Genomic DNA, 22921 nt, shown 5'->3' with positions numbered 1-22921 from the left:
TGATGTGGCAACAAAATAATTTTGTGTTTGAGGGCCACAACAACACAACAAGGAAATATATCAAAGGATGTAGCATTAGGAAGGTTGAGAACCACTGTACTAGAAGGTATGGCCTGACTCTGAAGTATTCTACCCTAAGTACTAGCAAAGAAATAATAGATTTTATCTCTATGAATGTACATGAAATTCCTAAAGTCGTTCCTGCTCAGTCAGGGTTTTGCCCGGCTGAAATGGAAAGAAGCATTGTGTGGATGATGTGTTGAAAGCAAGCCTTGGGAACACGTTCAACCTGGTACGAGGAAAATGAGGGAAAGACTCCAAGGAGATGCCAGAAATCCCAACCTTAATAAAGGGAATCCTGAATCTGTGCCGTTAAAGAAAGCAGAGAGAAAGCATTATATTTTGATGAAAGTAGAAGGAAGGCGTGGTGCTCAGTTTAGAGCCAACTGGGTTTTGATCTACAGTCATGCCATCTGAGGAGCAAACTGGAACCAAACCAAGTGTGTCTTTCATCTAGCTTCCATATTTGCCTATTTTGACTGAAGCTGTCTGTATTTGCTGGCCAGCAGGCTTATCTCTATCTCCTGCTACATTCCATGTCGAAAAGAAACAGATCATTTTCTGGCTAGGTACCACTCATCAAACTTGATCAGATCAGCAATTTAAACACACCTGGAGCCAAACTCCAGATTGCTTCACTGTTCCTCCACCACCCCCTAAGTCCATCTCCCCTCCTCCTTCTTTCCTCCTTCCCTTCCTTTCCCCTCCTCTTCCTTTATCAATCCTCTGCTGCTCATCCACCTTTCTCTCCCTACCCAGGTGCTCACCACATCACCACGGTGCTCATCACTGGGTCCGTGCTAGGTATATCTTAGGCAATGTTACCAGGGAACAGTTTTCATTAGGAGACCTAGAGGAAACAGCTTCCTGGTGACACCCCACGTTCACCCATAAACAATTAAAGAAGCTTTTCCCCACACAGTAACATGTCTCCTTCATGTCTTTTTTAACGTGGGTATTTCCTGAACATCTGATATGAAGCCAGCCACGGGATACTTAGTATACGTTTCACATTTCTTCAGCAAGAACAACTTTTTAATGATTTTTCATCCTATGGCACCTGTCACGTTTAGTTTCCTTTTCTACTTGATGGCTGGAGACACTTTGTCTTTGTATTTACAAGTCGACAGGCATTTGTGTTGTTTGCAGTTTGGGGTTCTCATCCACCATTCCTCTGTTGATGTGTGAGGGTCCATTATTTCCATATCCATCACGGAATTCAGACTGTTTCAAATATCAGGTAATTTATAACACTCCCCCACCGTGTGTGTGTGTATGTGCGTGCACGCGCGTGCGTGCATGTGTGTATGTATCCATGTGTACTTTTATAGACTCTAGAGGAGGACACTGGTGGTACTCTGTGTCATCACTTTCCAGTCTATTCCCTTGAGACAGGGTTCACTGATTATGGTGGTAAGCCAATGGACAGCAAGTCTCAGGTGTCTTCTTCTCTGTACCCCACAGACTAAGGTTATAGGCTTCTAGACTATTCTATATATTCTGGGAATGGGAACTCAGGGCCTAATGCTTGAACAGCAAGTGCCTTACCCATCAAGCCTTTTCCCTAGCTCTAACTGGTACAAAACTTTCTGCACATCTACTGGAAATCTAATGTGTTTCTGTTATATAGTTATTCCCTTGAAAGTCGAAATGCAATTGGTGTACCAGTTTTATCTGAAGAGGGTCTCATTTACCACTATCTTGAAATGCCATTGGCCATCTATATAAGCCTTAACATTTAAAGTTTTGTATAATAACCACACATGTTAAAGTCTTCAGGAATGTGCAGCATATCAGTAGAATTATTACCAAAACTACCACGGAGAAAACACTAGCATGCACACAGTTCTGAAAGGATGATCATGCAGGATGTGTTTTCTCTAGGACAACTAGTTCATTGAAAGAACTGACAGGGTTCCGGAAGTAGTTTGAAATATTCAAGACTCATCAGTGCATCAAGTAACCCCCAAATATCACTGAGAATTCTTTTAACCTGAGATGTAACATTATTCTCTGTCTGGAATGTCAACCTAATCTAAGACAGTCAAAGACTCTTAGCAGAATAAATGTAAGGCACTTGCCATCAAAGCTAACAATTCCCAGAACTGAGTCCAATTCCCAGATCCCCCACAGAAGAAGGAGAGAACAAAATACAGCAGTTTTTTTGACTTCTATGTGTGTGCTTTGGCATGAGTGCACACACGCACACACACACACATCCACAAAATGTAAATTTAAAATTTACCCAAAGCACAAAAATGAATCCCAAATTAACATAATAACATAAATCTAATAGTTTTTTCTAACACTAAATGGAAATGAAAGGAATGAAAATAAAAGGAAGAAAAAGTTAAACACAAAAGTAGATAGTTATGGTTATGCTAAAAATAAAGTAGTTATAAGTATTGTAACTGTATTCTTGCTTGATACCTGTTTTACTATCTGTAAATTTACCATGTTAAAGTTTTAAAGCCTTCCTTTTTACTTCGAAAGAAAAGCAGAGGTGATGTGGGATTTTCCTCTGTATGCTGTCAATGTGTTTTGCTATTGAATAAAGCTGCTTTGGTCCTGTAGCAGGGAAGAATAGAGACAGCTGGGAAAATAACTTGAAGCTAGAAGAAAGAGGCATAGTCAGAAAGGTGTAATGTATCCAGTGCAAGAGACAGAAGCTGGAAGGAAATATGCCCGTAGGCCACAACAATGTGGTGATACACGGATTAATAGATATGTGTGAATTAAGACATGAGTTAGTCAGGAATATGCCTAAACTATTGGCCTAGTGGTGTTGTAATTAATATAGTTTCTGTGTGATTATTTTGGGTCTGGGTGGCTAGAAATGAAAGAGCAGCCTCTGCCTACATCTTCCCTTTTATGAACTACTGAAATATTTGTGGATTATTACAGTTATTTTTTATATTTCTGAATTCATCAGTGAATTTTTCTCATAATACAAGACAATGTTAACACATTGCTTCTTTGAGATTGTGTTGCCTAGTCTTATTTGGACTTTTAAGTTTTCCATTGATTCTTGTATCTCTCCTTGTTATATATGAATTTGTTTCTCTAGGGGGATGCAAGGAAAGATGGGGGATAACAGAGGGTCTGTGATGCTAGGAGAGATCTTCCATCCAGGGATGAGGACTCTAGTAATGATAAACACCAAGTGGGAATCTGAAGCAGGTTCATTCCCATCAGACAAAGCTTGTCTCCATGAACTTCAAAGTTTCTCTGGAATCACGAGGTCCAGCACCACCAAAAAGCAGGCTTCATTAATATCAGGCCTGTGCTACAATGACAGAAGAAGGGATCTGGAATTGAGGCTACTTGCAGGGTCACTGAATTTCTGGTGTGGATAAGTAGAAGAGACACATTCAGTGTATGACTGTGTGACAGCAAAGAATCTGCCTTGACTTCGGGACAACTTAGGGGCGGGAGGGACGGATAGGAACCCTCTTTGATAGACCCATGCTCACTGTATACATTTCTGTTGTGATAAAATTTCATAAACACGGGGTCATAAGAAGAAACATATCTGGCTCATTTACAGAGGGATAAAAGCCCATGGAGGTGGCAGAGAGGCAAGAAAGAAGCTGGAAGATTGAAGGCAAAAGCAGTAGATTGAGTGTCACACCCCAACCTCAAGCAGAAAGTAGCGAGAACAGAGAATAGCTTGCTCATCTCAAGACACACTCGGGGACAGCCTTCTGCCACTAAGGCTCTACAGTATAAAGTTCCCCAAATTGTACCATCAACTGAACTTGAGGGTCCATGTGTTCAAATGACCATCCATATGAGATTTTTTTTCATTTTTTATTGATTTTTATTGAGCTCTACATTTTCCTCTGCTCCCCTCCCTGCCTCTCCTCTCCCCTTCAACCCTCTCCCATGGTCCTCATGCTCCCAATTTGCTCAGGTACTTTTTCCATTTTACATACTGAACACAGTTCCCCATTCCCCTTCTCCCACTTCCCACCAACTTCCAAAAACCCCACCCCAATTCACTCCTCACAAAGGCCTCCCACAGACAGTCTGGCATAACAAGTTGAGGCAGAATCAAGACCCCCCCCCATTCAGGGTTGAGCAAAGCATCTGCCATAGAGAAAGGGCTCCAAAAATGAGTTCATGCACTAGGGATAAAGTCTGGTCCCACTCCTGATGGTCCCACAAAGTGTCCAAGGCACACCACTGTCCCCCACAATGAGAGGGCCTACTTTGGTCCTATGCAGGTTGTATAGATATCAGTTCAGAATCAGTGAGTTCCCACTAGCTCGGGTGCACTGTCTCTGTGGGTTTCTCCATCATAAACCTCACCCCTTTGCTCATACAAACCCTCTTCTCTCTCCTCAGCTGGACTCAGAGAGCTCAACCCAGTGATTACAGGGTGAAGATTTTCAGGGTGGAAATTGGTCAAAATTCAATGCCTGATCTGTTCTCAGCTCAGAGAATGGCTAGATTTCATGCTTAGGGATTTGTTGATTTTGTGCTCGGGGATTGGATGGATTACCTGTGCAGAGACTGGTTAGTTTTTGTGCTGAGTTTGTCAGAATGAGAATGCATTCTCTAGGTCTGGTTTCTGGTCTAAAGTGTGTTGTATTCACTGACCCTTTTTAACATTTTGACTCTAATATCAGGGTCACTGAAGGGGCTCTGATCTCAGGTCTGGCTCTATTCTTTGGCAGCGATTTCAGGGAAAACAGGGTTTCTTTGGCTCTGCTAAGAGAGTGCTTCTTTGGCTGTGTCTTTGACTCTACCCTACCCAGAGTAAGTTCATCAAAACATTCCCGTGAATGCCTGTACAGCATTGTGGTCATACTCTTCTGCTCAATTTCACTTCCTCTACCCCATCTCTGTGACGAATATTGGTTCATTTATAAATGCTCACCCTCTTCTTGCTAATATCCACAGTCAAAACCTCATGTTTTTGTTTGTGGAATACCTCCTTGTCTGTGACAAAATCTCTAGTTGTAGCTACACTGTGTATAGCAGAAGACTTCAGGGATCACTGTGTCTGAGTATGGACGCCACCCCAGAATCTGAACATGTGCTGCTACACTCTTGTCAGTTTCTTTATGTAAATTATCCCCCAGATTTTTCCTCTATCTAAGGGCCTGAGAAGGCTTCATTGTGTTATTTGGAATATCTCAGATTTCAAGACAGAAAATTCATAGCTATAATCTGCCATTCTGAAGCTACACAAATTTTTTTCTAGCATTACGTGTCCTAAAATTTCCCCCAAAATAAAGTGACTTAAGTTGAGCTCATCATCATGGGCAGCCAATGGAAGAGGACATGCTAGGAAAGGATGTCAGAATCTTAACATCTCTGGGTTCTAGTTCATATGGGGAGTTGATGCTTGCCTGCAACCTACCCATATGTGCACAGGTGGGTCTTTCAGAAACAACACAGTCTGTTTCATAAACACTTCTGAAGCACACATCCTGCATTCCTTGAAACATAGCAACATGGTGCAGTTTTTTTCATCTCATTGACACACAGACGTGACGCATGTCTGTGACCTACCCACACATGACAGATGGCTGTCAAGGCCTTCAGAAACAACACAGTGCTCTGACTCACATTACCTCTGAAGTAAGCATCCTTCGATCTATGGAACACAGTTCCATAGCACAGTTTTTTCTTGTCATTGATATACACTAATTTATGTGAATAGCAACATAGTCCAAGTTTTTCAAGTCATGGACACACTGTCACGATGCATGTCTGTGACCTATCCACACATGCACAGGTGGCTGCCAAGATCCTTCAGGAACAACACGGTGCTCTGACTCACATTATATCTGAAGTAAACATCCTTCAGTCTATGGAACATACTTAAGTTACATAGGACATTTTTCTTTCAAATCATTGATACACAGTGACTTATGTGGTCATGGAGTATGTTCCAGGAAAAGATCTGGAGATGTTCCTCATGAAGATAGGCAATCTAAAGAAGGAGGAGGATAGACCAACCATCTATCAGGTTATGTCAGCGGTGCACTTTCTCAAAAAGACACATTGCACATCATGATATTAGTGCATATCATCCAGCATGGAACTGGTAAGGTCAAGCTGATTTTGTTATGGCCACTTGGCTTGAAAGGGAAAGATATTGGAGGAGGTTTGTGGCTCTTTACTCTATATGATCCCAGGGAAATTGGCAACAAAACCCTACGATGGTTTGGCAGGTGATTAAGTGGAGCCTGGGCATCATCCTACATGGCATGGTCACTGGCCACTTTAATGTGTAGAAACCACCCTTGATGGCATGCACAGGATCATCACCACTACTGTGTGTCCCATTCATTACCATTTGTCAAAACCCTGTCACACTATCATTGCATGGTTACTCATGGTCCACATCTGGTAAATGCTAATAATAAGTCAACCTGTGCAACAACATTGGCTGGGCCACGTTCAACAACGTGTACCACATGACAATAAGGAAATCATTCCCAGAGTCGTACAGCATATGTACAACATTGGTTATACCTGTGAAAAGATTGTGTCATTTCTAACATATAGGCAGAGACTAAATAATAAGCTAACAGCAACAATCAATATACTTAAATACCAACTGAGATATGAGGACAGCCATCAGCTGTTAAATATGATTCATAAATGTCCTCTTAGCCTTCCTCTACCCTTGAAGAAAAGAGCTAGTGAGCCAGCATTTCATCAGTATAGAAGCTGGGAAAATTCACTTTCAGAAAGAGGATGTGGAACAAAGAGGCAAGGGATGCAGAAGCTACACCATGCTCCATAGATACTTCTCCCTGGAGGAAACACCCTGTCCAGAACCCAGGTGACCAAATAATAAACTAACCGCAAAATCAATATTCTGAAATACCACTTGAACACTGGGAACAGTCATCAGCATGATTAGACACACTGGTTAAATATGGTCCACACAGGTCCCTTTATCATCACTCTCCTCTTGAACAGGAGAGCAAATGAACCAGCTTTTTCATCAGCATAGAAGCTGGGAAGCGTCACTTTCAGGAACAGGGTTTAAAGAAAGAGGCAAGGGTTGCAGAAACCACACCATGCTCCACAGATACTCCAGTCTGGAGGTATGCCTTCTTCAGCACCCACATCACCAAATAGTAAACTAACAGCAACAATAATATTCTCAACAACCAATTCAGCTATTAGGCCAGCCATAAGCAAGATATGTCCAAATTAAATATGATCTCTAAAGGTCCTCTTAGGATACGTCTCTCCTTGAATAAGAGTTAGTGAACCAGGATTTCACTCAGTCTAGAGGTTGGGAAAATCACTTTTAGGAAGAAGGTGTAGAGGGAAGAGGCAAGGGACACAGCACCTACCCCATGCTCCACATTTAGTCTGTCCTGGAGTTGATGCCCTGATCAGCACCCAGGCACCAAATATTAAACTAGCAACAGAAAATATCCTGATTGAAAACAACTGAGCTACAGGAACAGCCATCCGCTCAATGAGACCCTCTGGATAAACAAGACCTCTTGGGGTCCTCTTAGCATCCAACTCCCCTTGAAGAAGAGATCTAGTGAATCAGCTATCCAATAGTATAGATCACTTTCAGAAAGGGGGTGTGGAAAAAAGAGGTAAGAGATGCAGAAGCTACACCATGCTTCACAGATTGTCCCATCTGAACAGCTGATGCCTTGTTCAGTATCCAGGTGGCCAAACTATAAACAACAATTAATATTCTGAAATAACAACTGAGTAATATGGACAGCCATCATTACAAGGGGCAGCCAGCTTAAATAGGATCCATGGAAACCCTCCTCGTCTCCCCTCCCTATGAAGAAGAAATGTACTTCAGCGAGAGATGCTATCATAAGAAGGTAATAGAAAAATAATCAGCTCTTCTCTTCGGTGCAATTTCTCCGACAAAGATGCATTGCACACCGTGATATTAAAGTAGAAAATATCCTTCTTGATGCAGTGGGTAAGGTCAGGCTTTCTGAATTCAGAAAGGCAACTCAATTGCAGAGGTGCAGATGTTGGAGGAGGTCTGTGGGTCCTTACTCTATAGGGCCTCACAAATCTAAACAGAGAAACTCTATGAAGGACTGGCAGGAGATAAGTGGAGCTTGCACACCATCCTATATATCGTGGTCCCTGGCCACTTCACATAGGTAGAAAACACCATTGATGGTATGCACAAGATCATCACCACCACAGAGTGTCCCATTCCCTACTATTTGTCAAATCCCTATCACATTATGGTAGCACATGGAATGACACTGGATGGGCCAATTTCAACAACGTACACCACATGCCACTAAGGAAATCATTCCCAGAGTCACACAGCCTATGTCCTTCATGGGCGAGAAATCTGAAGACACTGTGTCATTTCTAACACAGAGACAACCAAATAGTAAACTAATAGTCACAGTCAATATTTTGAAATACTGATTGAGCTGCAGGGAAAGTCATAAACAAGATGAGACACCCTGGTTAAATATGATTCCTGAAGGTTCTCTGGGCCTCCCTCTACCCTCAGAGGGAGAGCAAGGAACCAGCTTTTCCAGTCAGTATAGATTGGGGAGAGGGACAGAAGAAAGAGCCAAGGAATGCAGAAGCCACACTGTGCTCCACAGATGCTCCAGTCTGGAGGAAATGCCCTGTTCATCACCACACACCAAATAATAAACTGACAGCAAAAATCGTTATTTTAAAATACAATTGAGCATGGGAAACAGTCATTGACCTGATAAGACATGCTGCTTAAATATGATGCATTCACATCCCCTTATCCTCTCTCTACCCTTGAAGGAGAGAGTTAGTAAACCTTTCTTTCACTTTTCTCGTGAAACATACAGTACAATGAAAAATGCAATAGTACATACCTTTATATACACTTTAGGTGACAGCCATGAGTACACTTTCTCCACCATCACCACAGACACAGAGACACACACAGACACACACACTGGTCCTTAAAGCATCAGCACCATCACCTCTGTTCCACATATACTACTATTGCTCAGGCACTGCTGGAGACGCCCCTGGTATTCTACATTGATCGCCATAGGTCAGACCCTATTATAGTAGACACTTCACAAATGCTGCCACACAACATACAATGCTGTATTCATAAGACACTGTAGAGCATCTCCCTGAAGCTCCCACAGAGTCATCTCAATATCAGGGGCTGTGCACTCTTCAGGCCTTATTAGACACCCCTAATCCTCTTGTCAAATTTAGGAGTGCTCTACTTGTTATCAGGCTGCCTGGGCACTCTTTCCATCACCGTGATAGTCTGAAACACTTTTAGATTTCAGGGCTTGCTTACCACCTACCTGAGTCCTTGTGCAATACTTTGTATGACATACCTCTGCACTCTACAATCCTGAGCCTCAGACTGTGCCTACCCTCAGGCAACGCTGTCGCTTACTACACCTCTGTTACTGCCCGCAGGGCACTGCTAATTTTCAGCCATGCTAAATCGCCTACCACTGAATAGTAGTGTATGCAGGCAATAAAACAGTGAGAGGCTAGGTAAGGGTTGATGCTTAGCATTGTACGCATGCCTGCATCTGCACAGAAATCGCAATAAGGTCCTGATACCTAGAGGATTGTATTGGAAGAGGCGTGCATGTCAGGTAAGTCCTAACCTAAGTGTATATGTGGATTGTGGGCTGTAGGTGTCCATCAGGGCCTGACACGTAGTAGTTGGGGTATGGGCAGAACTAGCACAGCACAGCCTGGAGCCTTGCAGTCATTGTGGGGAAGGAGGAGGGTGCTGGTTCTGCTTGGGTTGCATCCAGCAATGGGTGTGGAGCAGGGCTGGGGATTGTGCAGCTCTAGGATTTCCGGGCTCCAGAAGCAGCAACATGGAGACTCACCAGCTCCAGAAAGTCCTATGTATTTCCTTTCTTCAACCTCCTCCTCCTCCTGGGCTTAGGGAAAAGTTAACAGTCAGAGACGTACGTGACCCCCAACTTTGGAAAGTTATCACTGTGCTTCTGTCCCACATCCTTATGCAGTAATCTTGGGGGTTGTTGCATGGGTTTAAAGAGCAGAGCACAGAGCACATCAGCCTGTCTGCCTGGACACTGCTGACACTGCTAAGCAGTAAATCATCATCTTGGCTTAGAACGGAATTTGTCCTCTCCTGGGGTGCGTCAGAGGCCAGGCTCTCTCTAGATGTCCTGAGGAGATGTCTCCTTAAACCGTTCTCCAGTCTGTCTATTTCTTGAGCGGTGGCTGCAGGGCATCCATTAGAACAGTTCATCTTCTCTGGGTGTTTCTGATCTTCCTCCTTATGAGCAGAAACTTACATAGATCTCTTCTGTAACTGTTACATGAACATTGTAGAGATTGGATCTGAGGCAGGTGTAACATTTGAGATCGAGTTCAGTTTTCTAATGGGTTTGCTATTGACTGCTTCTGCACAGTTATCCTCCAGCCCGTGGAGGGCAGTCCATTTTCACTGCCTTGCTTTCCCTGGATGCCACTGAGAAAATTAGCTGACATCAAGTGGGTAGGTCTGTCACTTTAACAACAGTGACGGGTGCTGAGAAACAGGGGTGTCTGAGAGATTATATTCCTTTGTCTTCTTCTCAGACATCCTAAACTCTTCTGAATGTCAATTAGAAGAAATTCTCTTGGAATTCTACATCAATATTTCAGTATTTGTTAATTGTTTCTCCAAGACAAATGACATACAAGTGGAGGACCTCAAGTACACCATGTGATTGATGGCCTGGAAAAGAGGCCCTGGACACTGCCCTTCACAGGCAATGCTGTCCCCATACTTTGCAAAGAGTCTCATTAGTTCCCACCCGCTCTACTGGGGCACTTTATCTGCTCAAACAGGTTTCCTGGGGTATCTGTCAGAATAGAGAGGCATAGGTCACCGCTGTGCTTGTCAAAATAGGCACAGCATCGAAGGGGAACAAGGATTCCACAGTAAAACATCTACAATTTGATTCACCTGTCACCCTTAGAACTTGCTGATAACTGGGGAGGGAGTCTGTGACTGGATGCTGCAACAGAATTCATTTCATTGCCCTACCCAGGATGTCCTCCTGAACCCGTGGGGAGCTTCTGAACAGAAAGCTCAGGAAAGGGCCTGCTAGTTTTCCAGCAAAACGAGAGAGCTCTCCTCCATCACCGGCTCCCTGCTGAGTGTGCGTGTCCTCAGGTCAGGAATTTCCCGGGTGTCTGTTTCAGGATGTGACCAGGCACCTACAAGAGAAGGAATATTAGAGGCCAATGTAAGAGCTGGCTATGATTCCACATATCCAAAGCTCAAGAAATCTGCCCTAGGAGGATAATGGCAGGTTTACTTTTAATGCAGTTCAGGGACTAATGAGACATGTACAATAATGCCCATTGTCTTCCAATGTGCCCTTCCCTAGGTCAACATCTTTATGGTCTCTTTAGGGATGTCTGCCTGCCGTGAATGATGTCCCTAGCTGCACTGCTACTTTGCAGAAAGGAGGGTTTGAGAACAAAGAATTAATTGCAGCTTCCAAACATCATGCCTAAACACGGGCATTCTGCTAGCTGCACCCCATCTCACTTACACTTGCCTACATCAGACAGGACACATCCTCGGTAAAAATAAGCATCCACAATAGAACAAGTCCTAAAGAGCCTGCAGATATTAGCAGAGAAAGGACGGGAACTAGAGATCTGGAAGTGACCTATGAGACCACAAGGGACCCAACACTACCAATATGGTCATCATAGCTCAGTCAATAGGTCACTGGGTGAACATTAAGCAGTTTCCAAATCAAACATACTTTGTCCAAAAGAACATCTCAAAAAATCAGCTTTGTCCTCTGCACGATGGATACTTAAGGACAGCTTTGGGGATGATGTGTGTTCAGTTCCTGCTACAAATAGCTGGTACTGAGTGCACTTGTTCCTGCTCCATCCAGCAGACCAGCAGTGAAGGATGGAAGAGTTGGGTGTGGAGTCCTAGTTTTTAGCTGACTTCTATTTTCCCAGGTAAGAAACAACATGGCTCCTTGAGAAGAGACACACAAAGTCACCATCAGACCCAAGGCAATTTTCAGTATAAACAGAAATATACCTCACATCTCCTTATACTGAGACCATCTCCTGGGTCTGGAGCCAGTGATTCTCTTGGGCTGTGTCTCCTGGGGATCACTGACCTGAACATAGCGCCCAAGTCTCCCTTCCCAGGCCTTAGCTTCAGTAGAGTGCATCAGGACTGAAACAACCCCCTGATGTATAGCGATTATGAGCACATGAGAGCCTGAGCGTCTCATGACTGCTTTTCCTTGCAAGGCTGTCTGCATCCTCGTGCTCAGTCGTCTTCAGCCAATTATAGACTAAGTAGCTGGCCTGTGGCACAGTGACTGTCCTTTCCATACAGATGGAAGAAGATAGTCACTGTCTTCTCCTCAAACATTTCCTCCATAATAGTTTGGGGCAGAGATGCATTGCTTGCCATAACTTATCCCAATAATCCCTCCGAATCCATTCGTCTGTTGTCTCTCACTACGCCTTTGCTCCTCTGCATCATGAGCCCAATAACCACCTTCCTGGGAATGGGAAAGGGTGGCTTTGGCAGCCATATGCTTATTTGTCCATAGATCAGTGTCAAGGATAAACAGAGAACATAAACCTTTCTCATACAACAGGATTAAATTTAGTCATTTCAGTGATACCTTCAGCATTTGAGACCCACACTGGAGTCCTGGCACTCACTCCTTTCTGAGTGTCCACTCTATATTGCAGAGAGCAGAAGCCTACTTGGAGAGTGTCCATGACAACCCCATAGCCAACTTTGACAGGAGACCTCCCAAACAAACAACCGGGCTGGAATCCCAGCTCTAGGGTCAAGGCTCTCTCTAAGCCTGACCATTGATGTGGGGTATGAATAATATGTAGTTCCCAGACTGCTGACTGACTCGTGTATGCACTGTGTCCAGGACAGGCAAGCATTACCCACCTACCAAAGTGGGGCAACCTCCCAGCATCCCATCCACACTTTGACCCATTTCTGTTTACCTTGCAGTCACTGTCCTGTCAAGACACAAATACGGTGCTGGTAATCATCACAGAGTAACTGGTCCTTTCTCCAACATCTAGACTGAACCAGCATTCAGCGGGACAGTGTCTCCTGTGTTGAGAGCGACAAAGGGATACAGGCAGGATGCAAACACAACGGCAGGCCTGGGAGGAAGACGGTGAGGGATTCACCTCTCCCCCAAAGTGACAAAACTTTCCTTTGGACCTGACCTTGATAGGAGAGACAGATAAATGAGCTTTGCTCTTCTAGGTCCATGAAGACTGGTCCATAGGTTCTTCTAATTCACGAGCAGCTTTTGTGGGGTTTGCACAAGGCTCCACTCTTAGAACAATGCTAGGGAAGGCCATAAGTGGGACATATATCATGTTTACTATGTGTTCCTCTGGAGAAGCCTACGGTAGAGGTTTTAACTCTTTTTGTGCTGGACTTCTCTGTAGTAAAGCACACTGCCATCTGGACTCCCTGCAGGGCTCCAACATCTGCCTTCTCAGTCACACCACAAAAATACCCACCTCAGGTCTCAGCCTGCGGAGAGACTTATCCATTACAAAGATCATTATGTCATACTAAATACCCTTGGACAAGAGAACTCTGCTGAGGTAAAGCTGGCCTGCTGCCTCCACACAGAGATGCGAGTTGCTCTGAAGATCCTGGTAAATGGTAGGACACACGACTACAGCAAAATAGCAGAACTCAACATCATCAAAGAGCTTGACCAGTCAAACGTCACCTAGCTGTGCCACATCATCAATGCTAGAACTAGAGACCATTAATACATAATGGAGTAGGCAACAAAGGGGGATCTGGCAGGCCACATTGAGAAAGTGGGCTGTCTGGAGGAGGAGCAGGCTCAGCACATATTCACTCAGATGGTGTGTGCAGTTCACTACAGTCATGAGAACAGCATTATACATAGGGTCATAGAGAATCAGAGAAGCTCATCACGTAAATAGGATCCCTAAATCATACTCAGGACTCCTGGAAAAGAGACCTTTGCTGAGGTAAAGCTGGTCTGTCACTTCCACACAAAGGTGCAAGTTCCTGTTATCCTTGAAAATGGTAGAAAGAATGACTATAGCAACATAACAGAAATTGACATCTTCAAGTGCTGGACCAGGTAAAACATCATCTTACAGTTTCTCATCATCGATACCAAAGAGCATGCTGTTCATGGAGATCTGGTGTGCCACACTGAGAAAGTGGGCTGTCTGCAGGAGGAGCAGGTCCAGCAATCTTCACTCAGATGGTGTGCACAGTTCACTACAGTCATGAGAACAGCAATGCGCACAGGGTCATGAAGGATCTGTGAGGGTCTCCTCTTCAGAAAGCACTGCTTTTTGGGTCCATCTGCATTATCACGTCCTCTCTTCTCTTGCTCAGAAGTTTCTTCATAATTTCCACACCAACTGGACAAAACCAGATGAGAAAAATGAGAATTGGGTCAAGGGATAACGTGTATGACTTTCAATTTTTACATGGAAAAAGGACAGACTCGTGAAGCAACAAAAATCTTCTGGGTCACAGAAAAATAAGAATAAACTAAAATCCAAGAAACTACCTGGGAAACATTCTGAAGATAAGAACAGAATGTAAGGAAACGGATAACAATGAACACTACACAGAAGTCAAACCTAAATTATTGAAAAGGAAGAGCAGAGCCCAAAGTGATCAAGAAGAAGAAGACACAGGGTAAGTCTACAGCCAGACAATGGTGCTGTTACAGAAAAAAAATGGCTAGAATCACTGGAATCATGTAGAAGTAATTTTGACACAGAACAACTTGCTTTATTTTGACATGGAGATAGCATATCTATTCTGTAAACAATTGTGAAGATAAATGTGTTAGTCAATCTATAGCAAACCATTTCATTAGCAGGCTTGGGAATAATTTTTGTCACCTTGTTCACTACTCAGTTCTCAATAACTGAAACAAAAGAAATCCATATGACCATGAACCGTGAACACTTGGGATACTTTCTTAATGTAATTATAGACTGCAAATTAGTAACAGAATCAACATGCCTGAAGACATAACTAAATCAGAGGGACCAGAAGGATCACAATGCACAATTTAGCAGATGCTGAGGGAAAGGAATGCAAATTATTAATTTATTTATTACATACCAAGAAAACCTTTCCATTCCCAGATTCTAAAGGAATCGTCACAAAGCTTATGCTATCAGAATACCTATTTTTCCTGTTCCCAAACTGTATATTTTACTAGTGAAAAGTAGTAAATATGATGATATCTCACTTGTTAACACCATAGTGAAAATCATTCCTTAAATAATGTGGAATACCATGCTGCAATAGACAGTAGTCATTTGCATTCATGCTAACTTAATTCACGAAACATTTCTCAGAAATCCATATTAATCATATATTATAAGTCATAAGTACATTTATAACTTATTTTGAATTTTCAAAATTTTTGCTCTAATCTTTTAATATTTGTGACAATTTCATACATGATTATTCAATTTGCATTCTTTTCTTCTACAGCTCTTTTTTTAAATCTGACAATGTTTCTCCTCAGAGCAGATTTAACAGGCATGATGTTTCCTGATAACATGACATCATGAAGCCACTGTCCCCATGTCCCCCACTCCCACTGTTAGGAATCACACAATAACATCAAGATACTCGGCCATAACACATACACAGAGGACCTAGGAAGGACCCCATTCCACAAAGGCTGCCTGATCTCTGTGAGCCCATTCTCCTAATCAATTGATTCTTTGGGCTGTGTTCCTGTGGTGTTCCTGACCACTCTTGTTCCCATGTTCCTTTATCTGGAACTATTTTAAATCCTACAATCGTATGAATTATAAAACTGGAGCAAAGGGACAAATGTCTACATGTGTCACCTACCAAAACTGAAAAGAGGGCAAATAAAAACATAAGCAGATCAATAGTGAGAAACATAGTTCAATATTCATTGAGAAAAATCGCAAGAAAAAAGCTTTGGTCCAGTGACATGATTGGATTCTATCTTTCTGAATAGCTGAAACAGGAACCCATGAAAACCCACTGGCTTATTCTGCAACCTTACTGTTATGCCCTATTGATGAAGACCACTCGCATGTATGTGAGCCAACACGGAGAAGTTGAGCTGGTGCATAACTAGAAGCTTCACCACTGACTGATGTTCATGATACAGGAATGTATTCTGCCAGCAACTGGAGGAGAGAGATAATCATCAATGTCACCCAGCTACAAACCCTAGGACGACAGTGACCCTTCTGCAAAGTGGACTCATAAAATATGGGCCCAAATACTTTTGCAGCAAGCAACCAATTTTGATTGGATTGAAGGCCACTCCAGGAGATGGAGGCCATACCTGACACTGCTAAAGGGACCAAGAAACTGAGTAGGTCATTTGGGGGCCTAGGGGAAAACCTGATACTATTATTCTGCTAAAGGACACAGTGATCTAATGTCTCTTGATGATATATGGCTATATCTAGATGTATATGTATGTATGTATGTATATGTATATCTCAAACAGCCTGTGCCAGTGGAGCCCATTCTTAAAGGTGACGGAACTAACACCGAGACTCACAACAATGTAGAGTGTGTGAGACTTTGGGATCGCAGTCCTAAATGGGATGGATTCAGGAAAACCTTCCCTCAAGGTTGAGGGAGCGATTCAGAGGAGTAAATAAAAAGATACTAAGAGCCAGAGGTAGTAGATGATACCAAGGAAACAAAGAAACACTGTATTCCACATATAACAGGACTGAGGAACACATGAATTCAGAGACTGTAGCAATACAGAAAAGCATACAAAGGTTCAAACAGATGGAGGTTCTAGCACTGAGAAGTGGAAGTGGACTCAGGGTACCAAAACTAACCAAGAAAACATGTACAATTGTTTCCTGATGGTAAAGGAAGAATTAGTTTTCTCCAATTGTTTTTTACTGGGTATCTTAGCATGCCCTAAATTAATGCCAAACTTGCTGGGCGGTGGTCGCGCATGCCTTTAATCCCAGCACTTGGGAGGCAGAGGCAGGTGGATCTCTGTGAGTTCGAGACCAGCCTGGTCTACAAGAGCTAATTCCAGGACAGGCTCCAAAACAACAGAGAAACCCTGTCTCGAAAAAGCAAAAAATAAAAAATTAATTAATTAATTAATGCCAAACTCAAAATGGAACAATAAACTTTGGTACATAATTGGGCTCATTGTCCTTTCTTTGGGCATCTTATAGGTCTTGAATGCTTATTCTGGTGTTTTGGTCTCTGTTTTATTTATTTTTTAACAGAAAAAATACATAAACCATATTTCTGTATGGGTTGGAAGCTGAGGAGGGTCTGGAAGTAATAGAGCAGGGGCAGAAATAATCAAAATACATTGTATAAAAGATTTCCAGTGATGAAATATCAATAAAATGAAAAACTAATATGAATGTATTCATATATAAATTCTACCCAACTTTGAAAAAAAATAACACTAATATTCCTCCAAGTATTCAGTAAGGGGATGGAGATACTTTCGAGCATGTTCTATACAGTCTGCAGGAGCCACTGCCAGACCAGATGACTTCAGCTTCCTCCCTTATCCCCCAGTTGGAAAACCAGCACCTAGAGCCACAAATTTCCCTCTAAATTCCATGTGTCTGGGTTGTGACACAAACTGATAAACACACACAGCAAAATAAATAATACAAAATAATCCTAACTGTAAAATGAACAGGTGTAAGCGAAGAGTTCATGTATCTAGATGTGACAATCCTTAATGAAAGAAATTGAAACCTAGCAAGTCCAACAACACAAAAACATGGCCAAGTTCATGGTCAAAATGAGTTCATCACTTAACAACAGAAGGACAATTCTAAAATAAATTTTGACAAATAAAACAATGAAGAGATTATAGGACAAAAAGTCCACAGTTCCTAGAATGAAATTTAGTCTTTTTCCAGAAAACAGTTGCAAATGAAGATGATTTTGTTATGTGTGACCTGTTAGTCTCCAAAGGCAATTTTGAGGGAACATAAGACAGGCCAGGGAGGACATAGAATAGGACAGTGGTATCCCTGTGACTGTTCACAGTGTTCTGGGAAGGAGCCTGGGTGTCTCAGCCACCACAGACTCTTTAGACAAAACAGTCATGCTCAGAGTCCTAGGTGGTTCAGAATCCTGGCCTGGGCTCCTGACTAACCACAATTAGAAAGAAGAGCTGTTGTCCTAATCCACACTCCAAAGTGGTTTTGACAAAAAAAAAAAAAAAAAAAAAAAAAAAAAAAAAAAAGGAGGATGAGGAGGAAGAGGAGGAAGAGGAGGAAGAGAAGAAAGAAAGAAAGAAAGAAAGAAAGAAAGAAAGAAAGAAAGAAAGAAAGAAAGAAAGAAAGAAAGAAAGAAAGAAAGAAAGAAAGAAAGAGAAAAAACAACAACAAGAAGAAAAGAACAGTGTGGGTCCCATGAAAGCAAAACAGTCTTGGTAGACAGCAGTCGATCAGGACGTACCTGGTGTTGCTTGAGCAGATCAGAAACTCCTCTTCCAAATCCGTGCCACACTGCATTGTCTGTGCGCACTGCTTCTGCCACTGGTGTCCTCCAAGTGAAAGCCCTGCCTCCAACAGCACATAACTGCCACCAACTGACTCTTAGCCACATCCCTCGTGCTGTGGGTTCTGATCTGCGACCTGATTGGTGATACATACAGAAATGAGCCAATCAGATTGGGTAGCCAATCAGAACTTCCTCACTGGTCAGGTTGCAGTCACGTGACTCATGTCTGCTCTATAGTGATTTCAGGCTGACCTGGACTGCAGCTGGGGTCCTGTGAAAGCAGGGTTAGGGTAGAAGTTTTGCTTGTTCTCTGCCTTTTGTGCAGAGACATCCCATCCGGGCTGCATCTCCCCTCACTTCTTCCATTCCAGGGTCTCCTTTCAGTATGAGAAGAGACTCGGTTTCTGGAGGTCGTATTGGGGTTCAGTCTCTGTTTCTAGTTTATCCTGAGTTAAAGGGTCATCGGCCAATATCTGTACACTATTGACTTGTAATCACACCTAAATGCACCATCAACGGATTCTTGGGAACTCCTGTCTTCAAAGAACTAATACTCTGAAACAAAAAGGCAGGCTCTCTTAACAACATCCATGCTGAGCAGTGATGACACAGACCTTGAATCCCAGCTCCTAGGAGGCAGAGAAAGTCGCCTGGTCTAGAGAGCCAGTGTCAGGACAGGCTCCATAACACAGAGAAACCCTGCCTTGAAAAACCAAATAATAATAATAATTATTATAATCCAAAATCCACATCCCTAAGAGGCCTCTCTCTTGTCCAATGCCTTGCTGAGGGCTATGTTAAATCCTTTACTTTGTAAACTCAAAAGTTACATCATTAACTCCTCATGGCTTATCATTCCTGTTTCTGCCTCAATAGCCTAAAATTAATACAAAACATGACCAAAAGCATTATTTTCTTCATCGATTTTTAATATTCCTTTTACTACATTGTGGTAGGTCATTTTAATCCATTAATTTGTATTTCTCAGTTGGTGCAACCTCCAAAAATTATTCCATTTGTGGTTTTTCCTTTACTTTGGGAAAACATTTTCAATCACTTGGTGAACTAGTCCTCAAATTCCCAGAGGCAGTTTTCACATTTCCTCGATATTGCTGCCCAACCAGGAACTAGTTTTTTTAGGTCTATTGAGAACTTTACATATGAAGACTGCATCTAAATATCTTCCACCAAGCCCATTTCCCTTTGTGCCTCAGTTTACCTCATGTACCTCTCCCCAAATTATGATCTCTCTACTGAGCAACAAGCATGTGTATGTGTGGTTTGTGCACATACGTACACACATGTGTTTCTAACCTACTGAGTCCAATCAGCCTTGATCATTTGTCCCTGTGTCCAGATTGGACCAATGGGGACTGAACAGCCTATGTGGGATCTTGTCCCTGTAGGAGAAGCATTCCCACTTTCATAGGCAATGACAACCGGTAGATCTTCTTCTAGTGGTGTTCCGTGTGGGATTGCCCTGTCCACATCTGCACGTGAACTGCTATTGTCAGGTGTCTCTTGTATAAGCACATTATTGAGAGGCAAGGTTTACATGCCCCATAAAAGACACAACTGCAGATCCTTCAGTCTAGATTAGCATGGCATAGTCACTTCTCTGCATTTTGACAGGTTGAGTCTCTAAAACAGTCTCATATTAAAAAGGAAGCTGCTTTGCTGAGGGCCAATTGCTGTACTTCTCTGTGGGTACAAGGTTATGCACTTGGAACATGGTTATACATCACATTGGTTTTTAAAAATGGAAGTACTCCCTTTCTCTTCTACTCTCTGGTCCCTGAAGTCTTCTGTGGAGGAGCAAAAATGTGGGTCTCAAGGTCAGAGAATTTCAGTTTGCTCAAAGTTGTTGACAGTTACTATGGTTACACACCCTGGCCTAGGGTGTGGTTACTTGGTGTTTGGACACCAAGATGGCCCACAGAAGTAGATCCTTTTCACCCTGACCGAAGGTCAAAGAGTTGGAACTTAATTCAGTTCAAGGTTATTGTTTGTTTCTACCTCAAACAAAGGTCCCACCTCGATTCAGAGCAGAGAGTTTTGTGCTCCCAAGGTTATTGTCAACAGGTGTGGCTAATATTCAGCCCTTGTGTTTCAGGTATAAAAAAGTAAATCTCTTTCTACCTCTACCAAAAGTCTAAGGATCCAACTAAGTTCCTGCTTAATTAGGGAGATAACAATGGCTTTCACCCAGGGAGTGGTTTGCCTACAGAATGTTTTGGTCTAGGCTGTGAGCTTTATTTGTCTTGTTCTGGCAACAGGTTTTAGGCCACAATCTTTCAACTGTTTTGTTAATTGGTTTGTACCATGTTAAGGAATTTTTCATCTTACTACTACCTTTTGTGGTCTGGGTATTTTAAGCAAATGGTAATTAAATGTGGGCAATTCCATATTCACTGGAACCCCTCCCAGTACCTTCCTGTGTCTGTTTTACTTTCACCCATGCCTTCATTCTCTTTACTTATTTTTCTCATCCTCATCCCCCCCCCCGCCCACCCTGATAAGTGGTATACTTGTCAAAGCTGGTCTCCAACAGTCTTCAGCCAAGGTTATTTGTCTAGGTTTACAGTACCAGGCATAAATGCCTTAGCCAGGTGTTTGTTTCCCCGAGATAAAAGTCCCACTATTGCACCGTTGCAGCTATCTCGCAGGCCCGTTCATTTCTGCAGATCATAGAACTGCAGCTGCGTGAGCCAACACATTTCTCCTCTCCTTGTCAGTTGACACAATGCCTTCTGAGCCTGTGAAGGCCAGTTCTCAGGAGGATTTCAGGTCAACTAGACTGGAATTCCTCCAATTCCTGTGTTGAAAGTATGTGGTGTCTTCAGCAATAGAATCTGAACTTGAAGATCTGGCTTGCAACCAATGACCACAACAATAGTCTATGTTGGTCTGAGAGTCTCTTAGACTCCCCCGTAAATTAACTCAATAGGAATTTTTTTATATATGGTCTCATCGTTTTTGTTCGGTTTTGACTCTTGCAGGTAGCATCATCACCTCAAATGGTACACTTCATTTTTACATCAAACACAGCTGCACACACATGTATTTTATTAATGTACATTTAGCTTTAATGAGGAAAATTTATCTCAGAAAGAATGTAGACAGCCATGCCACTATAAGATATGTTTAATTTAAATCTTTCCTTTATTGAAGAGTTTCCAACATGCTAGAACATTCCATTCCTAGGAAGGAGACTCTTAAACTAGAGTTTGAGTCTTCACGCTGCCAGCATCCAGTTTTTGCCATGTGTATAATGCCGAGTCCATGAGACAATTTGAATTCCACACGAAGGAAGGCTCTGCCTATGGAACCCACACCACATACAGGAAGCTGCTCTTGTTGGATGCAGCAAGGAGAAATCTTTAGCAAAATGATACCACAGGGCAAACCATCCTTACCAAAGTACTACCAAAAATATGGCAACACCACAGAGAGGGTGCTCGTGGGAGTACTTGTGTCTAAATTCATCCAACAGAAAGATGCTCTTGGACAGGTGAGACAGGGGTCCTTGGCCTTCAGCTCATCAGACAGCACCTGTTTACATTGTCACTATCTGCCAGTTTCACCCAGTGCACACTCAGGAATGCTGCCTCTTCCTGACGTTCCATTTCCTTACTTAACAGGGGATAAAGTCACACTCTACACATATACCCTATCTTCACCCTGAAATGGTGGAACCTCTTCCTTCAAATGAGGCCAGCAGAGTCTTGGCGTCTTTGTCCAATCTTTGCTGTGGCTGACTGTGTATTTGGGAGTTTTTCTTGGTCTGCCCTCTCTTAGGTCCCCTCAGCACTGGTGCTGGCTCTCAGATCCCCTCCACCCTGAAGCAGGATCTTTGGATTTCCTCAGCACAGAAGCAGGGCCTCTTGCCGGGATTCAAGGACCTCGCAGACCTAATTCATTTTTTTTGTAAGTAACATATATAAAGAAAACCCTGTTTACAATATGAAATCAGATACATATCTGGATTTCACTATTTGCATATATGATGCAAAGGCCAGAAGAATGCATTGGATCTCCAGGACCTAGAAATACAGGCAGTTCTGAGGTATCTGATATGGTTGCTAGGAACCAAATGCATGTACCCAAAAAGAGCAGTACTACTGAGTCCCCAAATATGTCATTATAATGCAGGAAATAAAGATGCCATTACTTCTGCCTCCTATCACTTGAAGGTGATGAAACCACTAGATGGTTGTGAGATGATTTAATGGTTTTTTTTCTCCCTCTGTGAACTGATTCTGCACATGGCTTATTTTTGTCACTGTTAACACAGCTCTCTCAATGTGAGTAAAGATAACAAGTTTTGATTGAAACCAGAGTCCAGATTATATTAGA

This window comes from Microtus pennsylvanicus, chromosome 7, assembly GCF_037038515.1.
Source record: "Microtus pennsylvanicus isolate mMicPen1 chromosome 7, mMicPen1.hap1, whole genome shotgun sequence".
In the NCBI taxonomy this organism is placed as follows: Eukaryota; Metazoa; Chordata; class Mammalia; order Rodentia; family Cricetidae; genus Microtus; species Microtus pennsylvanicus.
The sequence above is the reverse complement of the archived record's forward strand: the minus strand, read 5'-3'. Positions refer to the sequence as shown.